The sequence below is a fragment of the Pseudophryne corroboree genome, assembly GCF_028390025.1.
Source record: "Pseudophryne corroboree isolate aPseCor3 chromosome 3 unlocalized genomic scaffold, aPseCor3.hap2 SUPER_3_unloc_39, whole genome shotgun sequence".
NCBI lineage: Eukaryota > Metazoa > Chordata > Amphibia > Anura > Myobatrachidae > Pseudophryne > Pseudophryne corroboree.
In genome coordinates this window covers 358804-372607 of record NW_026967529.1, presented here as the reverse complement: position 1 = coordinate 372607, position 13804 = coordinate 358804, and positions in this window count along the sequence as shown.

Below are 13804 nucleotides of genomic sequence, written 5' to 3'. Positions count from 1 at the left end.
ATGCAGCAGCCAAGCTGTTACCTAACCAGCCCGTTCCTGCCTCCTAACACCCATTCTCTACTCCCTTCACTGGCTGCCTGTAAGATGACAAATCTGTTTCATAATTGGCTAACTGACTTTCCCAGCCCAACATTACATGGTCCAAGGAACTAGAAGCAGCTTCTGCCTCCTTACTGCCCTGCTGGCTTCTACAGATGAAGGACTGTTACCAGCAGTACCAAGAATCTCCTGTCATTCATTTATGGGTTGAACGTTTAGCTTTGCAGCCCTGACCATGGAACTCACTGCCTTGCACAGTCCAAGAGGCCTCCACTCTAGAGACCTTCACAAGCAGACTGGTGACTGTTACTCACGCTTTTCATTAATGTACCTCTATTTACTTCCTAAATAATACATCCCAAATGCTTAGGTCTTTTTTCTGCTGTTTATTTTGTATCTTGTGCTTTGTGTAAATGTAATGTCTAATACCAGTTTCCACAATCTGTATTGCTGCATGACAATATGGCGGCCATTGGAACTTGTTTTCATTTCTTCTAGTTTGCCTAACTTGTTGCAGACACTCATCTTGATAAGGAGTGCTGAGTGTTTTCTGATACAAGATCCTATCCATATATACCCTGTACATTACCATGTGCATTAGAGTCACCCGGGTTCCATCTGCGGTGGTTTGTTGTATGTTACATCTATATGGTGCGGATACTCCCCTGTATGATTTTATAATAAAAGCTTTTGTTTGCATCTAATTATTGCATTATAGCTTTTATTTTTTATTCTGTTTTATATTCCTATCTGAGTAATAACGCCATAATGTCTAATCTCGGAGTGGACACCAGAAGAAACCTTTGTAAGTGTTCCATCATTCTGTTTCGTGTAAGAATACAGGTAAGTGATGGCACGGTGGTCACTGACCGTCACATTCCGGTGGTATAATGGAAGTGGGACTGTCTGGGCTTATTCCAGTCCACTGCAGAAATAAAAAAAATCAGCCTTTATCCTGCTTAAAAAAATGACAAAGCCCATAAATCAAGCTTGGTCGGACAAGACAGTGTCCACATTAATGGTGGCACATCATATAGGCTGAGGACCCATGCTTCTGGGATATATGGCATAACTCCCTCTTAACCCACAAAAACCTTCCCTTCACCATTCACAATGTCCACCATTGCCCCTTCAGAAGGGACACAACTTTGCTTGTTCCACCTACTTCACAGAGCCCAGGCCCATCTCCATGACCATTTCATGTTTATCTGGGAGGTTCATTGCCTGAGATGACCACAGAACCACCAGGTAGTTGCCAAGAAGAGAGAGGATGAGAGCTGTCAATAGCAGCTGGTAAGAGGGGTGGTAAATCCCCTGGTGGATAAATATACAGCAAAAGAAAAGAATTACCAGCGCTGGCTGATCATGTATGATTAATAGGTACTATACATCCGAAAGGCTTAGTGAATTAAAAACCACAGTTATTCCACATGTAAAAACACACACAAAAAATAAAAATTACATTGAGAAATAAATTATTAAAAATTAGAATATGCCACAATATGCCTGAGTTGATTATTTAGATGTCCAACAGTGAGCTGACCAGACATGGTTGCTCTCTGGCTGATGTAATCACCTTGATTAGAATTAGTGATGAGCGGGTTCGGTTTTACTCGGGTCTCAAAACAGAACCTTATGGGCTATCCAAAACACGTGACATCCGTGAGCCAATAAGATGACGTTTTGAGAACCGAGTAAAACCGAACCCGCTCATCACTAATTAGAATATGTATTGTATTCCAATGCTGTAAGATCCTTAGACAAAGAAGTCACACACACCCCATGTAATATGAAGCTTCTGGGGGATACAAGTAGAGCTAACCAGAGAGCTGGAAGAGATTCTATGCTCCTTGACTAAGAAGTGATGTTCTGTCAGGAGTTTGTGGTGGGAATTGTCATGTGGAATTGGATTACAGAGGTGTGCTGAGCTGTTTATAGCCCGTTCTGTTCAATAAACCACTGTTGGTTTTTCATTTACCACTGTGCCTGAGTGATTTGGAACCCAGTATCTTCACAGCTACTATCGATGGCGGGTAACTACCTGGCTCTCTGTCTTTGATGGTAAAACTAGTTATCATCAGGTATAAACCATCAATGATTCCTGATCATCAATAGTTGATGGCCAATCCTAGACCAGACCCTGAGAGACCACAGCCACCACCAGATCCACAATGTGTACCTAGAAGCTTCCACATCTGGCACTTTTTCACCCACCATCAGATCTACCTTCTCCTAGAGAGCCACCTTTCCACATCTAAGCTGGAACTCTGCAGGTTTCCTTCACCACCAGCTTTGATCTCCTTTGCATCAGCATCCTGGCCAGCCTCAAACAGGTCCATGGAATCAGCATTATGATAACTTTTGACTATTTATTTGCTGCAGCTGCTGTATAGTTCCTGTGATTTCCTCCAGCTCATTAACCAGCTGCACCAGCTCCTCCTCATTTCATGTAACTCTCCCAGCTGCTGTAACAGTTTTTTCTCCTGCAGGGTCCACAGGTTATCCACAGGTTAACATTGGGATATGATGATGCGACAGTGGATTTGCACCAAATGGTCAAAGCTTTTGACCTCCCAGCATGCAGTGGGCCCGTCCATATATCCCCACCTCCTGGCTCAGGCAAATCAGTTTTTTGTTTGGTGTGGCAGGAGCCAGTCCATGGTCAAGAGGGCTTCTGGTTTTTAGCAGCTATAAGCTTTCTTATTTTATTTTTATAGTCTTTTTCTTGAGTGATCTTTCTAAAAAGCGTCTCACACCAACCTTAGAAAGAGTAGCTCCAACAATGCCCCGCCGAGACATGACAACGCTTACCCACATGTACAGTGCTGTTTTGGCGGGAGTCTGCATCGGATATACTAGCAAGTCCAGCAGAAGTTACCTGGCTGTGACTGGAGCATGGGGAGAAGGTAAGGCATCGGTTCTGCTTAGAGGGGGAACACGGACACAGCCGCACTGTTTTGGAGGAGACTACCAGTCACTGACGCAGCTGCCACCTAGGGTGCACCGTGCTAGGCCTTCAGGATCATAGGCTCCAGAGGTAGTATGAGGCCACCATACCTGGGATTGATGTCAGCTGTGGTGAGTCAGACGCTCCCCTGCTCACCCCTCCCATGAACCATTTTCCGGCTTTCATCTGAGACACTGTGTATCTAAAAGGACCCAGTCGCAGCATAGGCGGCTGTGTGACTGGTGCGGCTTTGCTCACTTGGGCATCTGTGTTCACTGTAGGTTCACGGGGCGAGTGTGTACACTATTAGTGTCTGGATCCACTCAGCGTTCGCTAACTAATTGATCGGTCCTGGAAGTGAGGTCAGTCTCGTCGTATCCCACTCTCCTGAGCTGGGTAATACAGCACTAAGTATCTAACTACCTTTTGAGTATGAATAGTTGGATAAGTGCCGGATGCATATGAGTCTAATAATTATTACTGTTGTTTCTTTTGCTATGCGTCTGAATACGGCTAAACTCCTATATAAGGTAATAGTTACATAATTAGTGAGATTGAAAAGAGGCAAAATGCCCATCGGGTTCAACCTGTATTCTGTGATCAGCTGATCATATTATAATGTACCTGCTGATGTAATGGCTTAGTACCAATGGACAACAATGACTCTTACAACTCCCAGATTAATGTCACTGTGTTAAATGCTATAACCCTGGATACTCTTTCCAGTTAGAAATTTGTCTGATCGGTTTTTAAATGCATTTACAGAGTCTGCCATTACTATCTTCTCCGGCAGGGAGTTTCACATTTTTATTGCCCTTACCGTAAAGAACCCTTCCCTACGCTGTATACGGAAGCCTTTCCTCGTACTCCAGTGTCTCTAACCCTTTAATCAGTTTAGTAGCCCGCCTTTGAACTCTTTCTAATTCTCCTAAATCTTTTTTATAATATGGTTCCCAGAACTGAACACAATATGCCAGATACAGACGTACCAATGATTTGTACAGCGGCAGGATTACATCCTCGTCCCTTGTCTCAATGCCCCGTTTTATGCATGCGAGCACTTTACTTGCCTTTTTTTGCAGCATTTTGACATTGTGTACTGTTACTAAGCCTATTATCCATGAGCACCCCCAAATCTTTTTCCACTACAGTTACCCCTATAATTTCCCCATTTAGAGTGTACGATATTTGTGTGTTTTTTGTCCCAAAATGCATAATTTAGCATTTTTCTATCTTGAACCTCATTCCCCATTTAGATGCCCAGGCTTCTAGTTTAAAAAAGTCATTTTGTAGAGACTCCACATCACTATCTGAATTACCTTACACAGCTTAGTATCATCCACAAAGATTGACACTGTGCTTTCCAAGCGTATTCCTAGATTGTTGATAAATATATTGAACAGTTGTGCGCCAAGTACGGACCCTTGTGGTATTCCGCTGACTACTAGTACCCAGCTGGAGGACTTCCCATTGACCATTTCTCGTTGTACTCTGTTATCCAGCCAATTACCTATCCATGTACAAATAGTATATCCTAGACCAAGTTCCCTTAATTTGATGATAAGTCTCCTGTGAGGCACTGTTTCGAAGGCTTTTGCAAAATCTAAATACACCACATCCACTGCTTTTCCCTGATCAAGATTCTCGCTCACTTCCTCCTAGAAACTAATTAAGTTAGTTTGACATGATCTGTCCCTTACAAACCCAGGCTGACTTTTGCTAATAATCTTATTAACCTCCAGATAATCCTTTATAGTATCCCTCAAGAAACCTTCCAATATTTTGCCCACTATAGAGCTTAAGCTAACTGGTCTATAGTTACAAGGATTATTTTTAGTTTCCTTTTTTAATAATGGCACTACCTCAACTATGCGCCAATCCTTAGGTACCTTGCCTAATATGTTTGAACTGTGGATTATCAAGTATAGGGGTTTTGCTAGCTATGACCTAAACTCCATAATAACCCTCTGATGAAAACCAACTGGGCCTGGTGATTTATTCATCTTTTTTTTGCTTAGTCTCTCAAGGACAACAAGTATTCAGCCAAGAGTCATTACCATCACTATCTTTATGCACTACTTTCTCCGACTGATCCTCCATGGTGAATACTGAGGAAAAGTATTGTTCAGTATTTCCGCTTTTATTTTATCATCGTTTATTAAAGCTCCCAATTCATCTTTTAACCGGCCTACATTCTCCTTCTTTAACCTTTTACTGTTTATGTATTTATAAAACGGTTTAGGACTGCTTTTACTCTCTATAGCGATTTGCTTTTCGTTTACAACTTTTGCTGCGATTATTACTTTATTGCATTTTTTTGCATTCCTTGTAATGCTGGAATGACTCCTCCCCTCCATTAGATTTAAATGTTGTGAAAGCACGCCTCTTTTTAGCCATTGCTTCTTTGACCTACTTATTAAGCCATATTGGTTTGTTTTTAGTACTCCTGCATTTACTGCTCATGGGAATGAATTTGTGAATATGCTCATGGGAATGAATTTGTGAATATTGCTATCAAGCAACCCTTTTAAAGCATCCCACATTACCGTTGTGTCTTTACCATGAAACAAAACTTCCCAATCAATCTCGTTTAGTGCCTGTCTCAGCATATTGAAATTAGCTTTTTCTAAGGTTAAATGTTTTAGTTGTTCCCTTATAGCTGTTTCTTGAAACTGATGTCGAATGTGATCATATAGTGGTCACTGTTTCCCAAAGTCTCCCCAACTTTAGTGTTTGATATAATGTCCACATTATTGGTAATAACTAGGTCCAGAATAGTTTTACCTCTAGTTGGGTTCTAGACTAATTGAGTCAAGTATTGATCCTTTAATGTATTTAAGAACCTGCTGCTCCTAGTTTTTACACATGACTCGTTACTCCAATTTATATCAGGATAAAATCCCCTAACACTAGGATGTCCCCCATTCCCGCAGCTTTTTCAGTTTGGTGTAAGAGTTGCTCCTCGTCACGTACACTAATATCTGGTTGATTGTAGCACGTGCCAATGACTAGTTTCTTTGCCTCTGTGCCCCCACTTGTGATCTCAGCCCATAGCGACTCCACGTTATCTCCAGCCTCCCCGAAAATACCCTCTATTAAGTTTGGTTTTAGAGATGGTGTAACAAAGAGACATACCCCTCCTCCCCTTTTGGTAGCCCTGTCCCTCCTGAAAAGAGAATATCCCTCCAAATTCACAACCCAGTCGTGAGAGTCGTCCCACCATGTTTCCGTAATACCTATAATATCATACTGAGACTTTGATACAAGCCATTCCAATTCCTCCATTTTACCCGATAGGCTTCTTGCGTTCACAAGCATACATCTTAGCTTAGCCTCTCCATTGCCCGTTTGTTTTAGTGGTATCTTATCTATATTTACAAGTGTCTTTCTAGACTTATCCTTACTGACTGTTATTCTACTCCCTCCCTTTCCACCCCATCATGCTTAATACAGCCTTCCTCACTACTATCTCTATCTGACCTATAAGACTTTCTAATCCCCCCTCCCTGATGTTATTATCCTCCCTTATTATATGCTATGCACAATACATTCTATATACCGTATTGGTGAGCCATATTCGTCATTAAGTAATAAATTGGGAATATCTTGGCAATACCTGTATCAGTATTTCCAGTGTCAATACTCATGCAAATACCCTTGCCATCTGATCTTACGCTCCCCCCCTTCTCCACCCCCAAATTGTTCACTACCCCCATCCTTACTGCTCTCACTAATGAACCCGCAGCTTCTAGCTAAACCCTCCCCCCAGGCTCCTTCTAATCCATCCTGACAAAGATGGCGCCTGTCTGAGAAGTCCACCCAGGTTTCCAGGAACACAAACCCCTCCTTCCTACACCAGTCTCTAAGCCACACATTTACCTCCCTGATCTCCCTCTGCCTCCCTGGGCTAGTGCATGGCACTGGTAATATTTCGGAGAATATTACCCTAGATGTCCTTGCCTTAAGTTTCTTGCCTAAGTCCCTATAGTCTTTCTTAAGGACATCCCACCTACCACTAACTTTGTCATTGGTGCCAAAATGCACCAAGATCGTCGGGTCTTTACCAGCCCCTCCCAACAATCTACCCTGTCCGCGATTTGCCGTACCCGAGCACCCGGAAGACAACAGACTACGGCGATCATGGTCCCGGTAGCAGATTGCCCTGTCGGCCTGATAATAGAATCGCCTACCACCACAATCTGACTAGATACCTATCTTTTTTCCTCCGGTTCCATCATTTCCTCACTGCCATCCTCAGAACCTTCATCAAATTGGGCAAATTTATTGGGGATTGGTGGATCAGAGATGTCCTGTCTTCCCCTCCCCCTCTTCTTCCTTCTAACCATGACCCAGCTGTCTACCTGATCTTCCTCATCTACCAATGATCCCCTCTGCAACTCCTCCACCATTTTATCTAAACTTTGCTCGAGATTGTGAATGCTCCTTAGTCTCGTAACGGTCCGCTCTAGATCAGTTACCTGGGCTTCCAGGGCGTCCGTACGCTCACACCTCGCACAGATGTACCCGCACTCGGACTGTTGTGCCAGGTGCGCATACATCATGCACGACATGCATTGAGTGAGATTCCCAATCTCAGCCACCCCCATTTTTTAATTAGTGCTAACTCCCTGTTTCCTTCAGAAAATCAAAAAGAGGGGGACAATCAATATACAAGGAATATATAAGGAACAATAAACAAATAAAAATAAGATTTTACTCACCTGTAAATCTATTTCTCGTAGTCCGTAGTGGATGCTGGGACTCCGTAAGGACCATGGGGAATAGCGGCTCCGCAGGAGACTGGGTACAACTAAAGAAAGCTTTAGGACTACCTGGTGTGCACTGGCTCCTCCCCCTATGACCCTCCTCCAAGCCTCAGTTAGGATACTGTGCCCGGAAGAGCTGACACAGTAAGGAAGGATTTTGAATCCCGGGTAAGACTCATACCAGCCACACCAATCACACCGTATAACTCGTGATATTATACCCAGTTAACAGTATGATAATAACGGAGCCTCTTAACAGATGGCTCTCACAATAACCCTTTTATTAACAATAACTATGTACAAGTATTGCAGACAATCCGCACTTGGGATGGGCGCCCAGCATCCACTACGGACTACGAGAAATAGATTTACCGGTGAGTAAAATCTTATTTTCTCTGACGTCCTAAGTGGATGCTGGGACTCCGTAAGGACCATGGGGATTATACCAAAGCTCCCAAACGGACGGGAGAGTGCGGTTGACTATGCAGCACCGAATGAGCGAACTCCAGGTCCTCCTCAGAAAGGGTGTCAAACTTGTAAAATCTTGCAAATGTGTTTGACCCCGACCAAGTAGCAGCTCGGCAAAGTTGTAAAGCCGAGACCCCTCGGGCAGCTGCCCAAGAAGAGCCCACCTTCCTCGTGGAATGGACTTTAACTGATCTAGGATGGGGCCGTCCAGCCGCAGAATGTGCAAGCTGAATTGTGCTACAAATCCAGCGAGCAATAGTCTGCTTTGAAGCAGGAGCCCCCATCTTGTTGGGTGTGTAGAGGATAAACAGCGAGTCAGTTTTCCTGACTCCAGCCGTCCTGGAAACATATATTTCCAAGGCCCTGACTACGTCCAGCAACTTGGAATCCTCCAAGTCCCGAGTAGCCGCAGGCACCACAATAGGTTGGTTCAAATGAAACGCTGAAACCACATTAGGCAGAAATTGGGGACGAGTCCTCAATTCCGCCCTATCCATATGGAAAATCAGATAAGGGCTTTTACATGAGAAAGCCTCCAACTCTGACACACGCCTGGCCGAAGCCAGGGCCAATAGCATGACCACTTTCCACGTGAGATATTTTAACTCCATGGTTTTAAGTGGCTCAAACCAATGCGATTTAAGGAAATCCAACACCACGTTGAGATCCCAAGGTGCCACTGGAGGCACAAAAGGAGGCTAAATATGCAGCTCTCCTTTAACAAAAGTCTGAACTTCCGGCAGGGAAGCTAGTACTTTTTGGAAGAAAATCGACAGAGACGAAATTTGGACCTTAATGGACCCCAATTTGAGGCCCATTTTCACCCCTGACTGTAGGAAGTGCAGGAATCGACCCAGTTGAAATTCCTCCGTTGGGGCCTTTCTGGCCTCACACCAAGCCACATATTTTCGCCATATGCGGTGATAATGTTTCGCGGTCACGTCCTTCCTGGCTTTGATCAGCATAGGAATGACTTCCTCCGGAATGCCCTTTTCCTTCAGGATCCGGTGTTCAACCACCATGCCGTCAAACGCAGCCGCGGTAAGTCTTGGAAAAGACAAGGCCCCTGCAGCAGCAGGTCTTGTCTGAGCGGCAGAGGCCATGGGTCCTCTGAGATCATTTCTTGAAGTTCTGGGTACCAAGCTCTTCTTGGCCAATCCGGAACAATGAGTATAGTTCTTACTCTTCTCCTTCTTATTATCCTCAGCACCCTTGGTATGAGGAGGGAACACATAAACCGACCGGTACACCCACAGTGTCACTAGAGCGTCCACCGCTGTCGCCTGCGTGTCCCTTGACCTGGCGCAATGGTTTTCTAGCTTTTTGTTGAGGCGGGACGCCATCATGTCCACCTGTGGCCTTTCCCATCAGTTTTTAATCAGCCTGAAGACTTCTGGATGAAGTCCCACTCTCCCGGGTGGAGGTCGTGTCTGCTGAGGAAGTCTGCTTCCCAGTTGTCCACTCCCGGAATAAACACTGCCGACAGTGCTAACACGTGATTTTCCGCCCATCAGAGAATCCTTGTGGCTTCTGCCATCGCCGCCCTGCTTCTTGTGCCGCCCTATCGGTTTACATGGGCGACCGCCGTGATGTTGTCTGACTGGATCAGAACCGGTTGGTTTTGAAGCAGGGCCTTTGCCTGACTCAGGGCATTGTAAATGGCCCTCAGTTCCAGAACATTTATGTGTAGGGAAGTTTCCTGACTTGTCCAAAGTCCTTGGAAGTTTCTTCCCAGCGTGACTGCCCCCCAGCCCCGAAGGCTGGCATCCGTGGTCACCAGGACCCAGTCCTGTATGCCGAATCTGCGGCCCTCCACGAGATGAGCACTCTGCAACCACCACAAGAGAGACACCCTGGTCCTTGGAGACAGGGTTATCAGACGATGCATTTGAAGATGCGATCCGGACCATTGGTCCAGAAGGTCCCACTGAAAAATTCTGGCATGGAACCTGCCGAATGGGATTGCTTCGTAGGAAGCCACCATCTTTCCCAGGACTCGCGTGCAGTGATGCACCGACACCTGTTTCGGTTTTAGGAGGCCTCTGACTAGAGACGACATCTCCGTGGCTTTCTCCTCTGGGAGAAACACTTTTTTCTGGACTGTGTCCAGAATCATTCCCAGGAACAGTAGACGTGTCGCAGGAACCAGCTGTGACTTTGGAATATTCAGAATCCAACCATGCTGGTGTAGCACCTCCTGAGATAGTGCTACGCCCACTAACAACTGCTCTCTGGATCTCGCTTTTATCAGGAGATCGTCCAAGTATGGGATAATTAAAACTCCCTTTTTTCGAAGGAGTATCATCATTTCGGCCATTACCTTGGTAAACACCCTCGGTGCCGTGGACAGAACAAACGTCAGCGTCTGGAATTGGTAATGACAGTCCTGTACCACAAATCTGAGGTACTCCTGGTGAGGAGGGTAAATGGGGACATGCAGGTAAGCATCCTTGATGTCCAGCCGTACCGACACACCGCACACACACAGGGAATGCTCTGAATGAGGACAGGACCCCACAAAAGCCCTTTGGGGAGACAGAGAGAGATTATGCCAGCACACACCAGAGCGCTATATAACACAGGGATTAACACTATAATAAGTGATTTTCCCCCCTATAGCTGCTTAAATATATATATATATATATATATATATATATATATATATATTACTGCGCCTAAATTTAGTGCCCCCCTCTCTTTTTTACCCTTCTGTAGTGTTGAAACTGCAGGGGAGAGCCTGGGAGCGATCCTTCCAGCGGAGCTGTGAGGGAAAATGGCGCCAGTGTGCTGAGGGAGATAGCTCCGCCCCTTTTTTGGCTGACTTCTCCCGCTCTTTTTAACTGTATTTGGCAGAGGTATTTTACACATATATAGCCTCTAGGGCTATATATTGTGTATATTTGCCAATCAAGGTACTCTAATTGCAGCACAGGGCGCCCCCCCCCCCCCAGCGCCCTGCACCCATCAGTGACCGGAGTGTGAGGTGTGCATGGGGAGCAATGGTGCACAGCTGCAGTGCTGTGCGCTACCTTGTTGAAGACCGAAGTCTTCTGCCGCCGTTTTCCAGGACCACCTTCGTGCTTCCGGCTCTGTAAGGGGGACGGCGGCGCGGCTCCGGGACTGGACGACGAGGCTGGGCCTGTGTTCGGTCCCTCTGGAGCTAATGGTGTCCAGTAGCCTAAGAAGCCCAAGCTAGCTGCAAGCAGGCAGGTTCGCTTCTTCTCCCCTTAGTCCCTCGGTGCAGTGAGTCTGTTGCCAGCAGATCTCACTGAAAATAAAAAACCTAACATATACTTTCTTTCTAGGAGCTCAGGAGAGCCCCTAGTGTGCATCCAGCTCAGCCGGGCACAAGATTCTAACGGAGGTCTGGAGGAGGGTCATAGGGGGAGGAGCCAGTGCACACCAGGTAGTCCTAAAGCTTTCTTTAGTTGTGCCCAGTCTCCTGCGGAGCCGCTATTCCCCATGGTCCTTACGGAGTCCCAGCATCCACTTAGGACGTCAGAGAAATAAAGGAATAAGGGACAATAAAAAAATAAAAATATATATAAATAAATGGATAGGATAAGTATACATTTAGTACAAGGACTCAACAATAAAATGCAGTAATGGACAAAGGAAGACAATCCGTTCTACAACACAGTGGGAAAAGCTAATAGGGAAAGTTACTACTCATCTGCTCCACTGATCTGTGCACAGAAGTTGTAAAGAAAAGTTTTCCAAACCAGCGCTCCAAACCAGCATTGCTGCAACGTCCGCTGAAGTGGTCACCGCCACTTCCAAAAATACCACCAAACAATGCACAAGATGCAGATGTGCGCACCCACCGGGGTAATACGGGATTAATGCTTGAATATTAACTCCGTAGGAAATAGTCAATTACTTTAATGCTTCCTTAAAAATTAGAACAGAATTCTTCTTTCTCTAACGTCCTAAGTGGATGCTGGGGACTCCGTAAGGACCATGGGGAATAGACGGGCTCCGCAGGAGACTGGGTACTCTAGAAAAGAATTAGGACTACTGGTGTGCACTTAGAATCTGTGCCCGGCCAGAGCTGGGTGCTACTTAGTGAGCTCTCCTGAGCTTGCTAATAAGAAAGTATTCTGATTAAGTTTTTATGTTCAGAGAGCTTCTGCTGGCAACAGACTCTCTGCTACGTGGGACTGAGGGGAGAGAAGCAAACCTTACCAACTGCGGGATAGGTTGCGCTCCTTAGGCTACTGGACACCTTTAGCTCCAGAGGGATCGAACACAGGTACTGACCATTGGCGGTCCCATCCCGTAGCCGCACCGCCGCCCCCCTCGCAGAGCCAGAAGCAAGAAGCACGGCGTGGAGTGAAATCGGCGGCAGAAGACTCCTGTCTTCAGATAAGGTAGCGCACAGCACTGCAGCTGTGCGCCATTGCTCCCACAGCACACCACACACTCCGGTCACTGTAGGGTGCAGGGCGGGCGCCCTGGGCAGCAATAAGGTAACTTTGGCAAAAGTTTGCAGACATACAGGTAGGCACTGTATGTCTGCATGAGCCCCCTCCATTTTTTACACACAAAAACGCGGGACAGAAAGCCACCAGAAAGTGGCGGGGCTTCTTCCTCAGTACTCACCAGCGCCATTTTCTCTTCAAAGCTCCGCTGGAAGGAAGCTCCCCAGACTCTCCCCTGCCGAATCACGGTAGAGGGGTGAAAAAAAGAGGGGGGGGCACATAAATTTATGCGCAATAACAGATATTACAGCAGCTACTGGGTAAACACTGAGGTACTGTGTTTGTTCCTGGGTTATATAGCGCTGGGGTGTGTACTGGCAAACTCTCTCTGTTTCCCCAAAGGGCCTGGTGGGGGAATTGTCTTCAAAAGAGCTTTCCCTGTGTGTATGGTGTGTCGGTACACGTGTGTCGACATGTTTGACGAGGAAGGCTATGTGGAGGCGGAGCGAGAGGAAATGAGTGTGGTGTCGCCGACACCGAATTGGATGGGTAGGTGGAAGGTTTTAAATGAGAATGTTAATTCCATACATAAAAGCAAAAAACAGACAAGTGGTGACCTTTCCCCCGTCTCATGAATTAAATGAGCTATGTGAGAGAGCTTGGGAATCACCAGATAAGAAACTGCTGATCCCTAAAAGGATGCTAATGGCGTACCGCTTCCCGCCAACAGACAGGTTACGCTGGGAATCCGCCCCGAGGGTAGACAAAGCGCTGACACGCTTGTCAAAAAAGGTGGCCCTATTGTCACAGGATACGGCAGCCTTAAAAGATCCTGCAGATAGAAAGCAGGAAGCTATCCTTAGGTCCATATACACACATTCTGGTACCATTCTTAGACCGGCCATTGCGTTGGCATGGATGTGTAGTGCAGTAGCAGCATGGGCTGATATGTTATCTGAAGAGATTGATACACTGGACAAGGATACTATAATACTGACATTGGGGCATATTAAAGACACTGTCCTGTATATGAGAGATGCTCAGAGGAATATTGCCATGCTGAGCTCTAGAATAAATGCTATGTCGATTTCAGCCAGAAGGGGCCTATGGACTCGACAGTGGACAGGTGATGCCGACTCTAAGCGGCACATGGAGGTTTTACC